The sequence below is a fragment of the Cynara cardunculus genome (assembly GCF_001531365.2).
Source record: "Cynara cardunculus var. scolymus isolate 2C chromosome LG 16, CcrdV1, whole genome shotgun sequence".
In the NCBI taxonomy this organism is placed as follows: Eukaryota; Viridiplantae; Streptophyta; class Magnoliopsida; order Asterales; family Asteraceae; genus Cynara; species Cynara cardunculus.
Window position 1 is genome coordinate 9,278,067 of NC_037543.1, and position 1,547 is coordinate 9,279,613.

General features: G+C 28.6%; 1 protein-coding gene across 1 annotated transcript in view; it reads left to right on the forward strand.

Annotated features, from left to right (window-relative positions):
- Positions 1-1,547, forward strand: part of LOC112529874 (pectin acetylesterase 8-like) — a 6,641-nt gene that overhangs the window by 2,003 nt on the left and 3,091 nt on the right. The gene's annotated exons all lie outside the window — the stretch shown is intronic.

Below are 1,547 nucleotides of genomic sequence, written 5' to 3' on the forward strand. Positions count from 1 at the left end.
ATCTTATTTATTTTGATATTTTAGTTATACATTTATATTTTATTAATTTTGTTTTATTTTATATATTTATACTAGAAAAATATATATTGTTTTCTACGGGTGTTAAATGTTTTGCAAATTGATCTCCATTAAAAAAAATATAAAATATCAAAATTAATCAATTAATATAAATGCACATCTTTTACAACTGAAAAACTCCTTAGACGTAGTTATTCGAATCGTTATCATTTGTTGACTTGAATGTTATCATTTGTTGACTTGAATGAAATAAGCTATCAGGAACCAGCGAGACCCGATTCTTTCTTCAACAATTAATTATAATGCACATTCATATATTAATTATTTTTTATGTTTTTTTATAATTGTATGATAATTTAAAGAAACCAATAGTAACGTTTATATTAGTATACATATCCTAAAATAATATAATATATTTTATTATTATTTATATTTATATTAATATACATATCCTAAATAGATGTTATATATTGTTTTCCCATAACATTTTAATCTATATATTAATATACACCCATAGATACATACACACACACATACACACATATATCTATATATAAATATATATTATCCTTTACATACTATCACACCCTACTTCATTTCCAACACCAATGCATCAAAAACATGGGTTCGTGAACCAACTGTTAACAAGACTACTCATGGACGTCTCTTGTTGAATGATAAACTTTTCAGAAAACCTCATGTTGATCTGTCCTTTACAGCTAAGGTTGATCCATCTTTTACAACTCATGTTGATTTGTCTTTTACAGTTGAAAGACCCCTTAGACGTAGTTGTTCGAACACATTATCATTTGTTGACTTGAATGAAATAAGCTACCAGGATCCAGCGTGACAGAGTTCTTTATTCAACAATAATTATAATTCGCATCCATATATTAATCAATTTCCTGAAATGTTTCACCCTTACATCAGACATGTACATGATGTGAGAGGTGATAGAAATTGTGGATTCCGAGCAATAGTTGTCCACATTGGTTTTCATGAAGATGCATGACCAACAATTTGGTTTAACTTGATGGAACAGTTAGACGTATACAAGACATAATATCTCAACATATTTAGAAGTCAGTATTGGAATATAGTTTACAATATTTTAAACTTCTTTCAATTAAACCGAGGTGTCTCGGTTGAACATTGGATGACCATGCCGAAAATTGGTGTATTGGTTGCTTCAAATTATAATGTGATCTTACACGTTATAGACATTACAGGTTGTTTAACATGCTTACCGCTTAGGTCTACTCCGTCACCGTGGTATCAACATGTAAGTTTTGCAAGTGGGTACGTTAATCCTAACCATTATGTGAAACTAAACTTGGCAGAAAAATACCCGATCCCTACTATTACTCCACATTTTTTTTATTTCTGTTTTCCGTGTGCTGCTGTGTGAGCTACTCTATATTTGGATCGAATAAATAAGTAACAACAACTTTTACGTGTTAATTGTACTATGAATAATGTTATTTTAGAATAAGTGAAAATGCAATATATATATATATATATATATATAT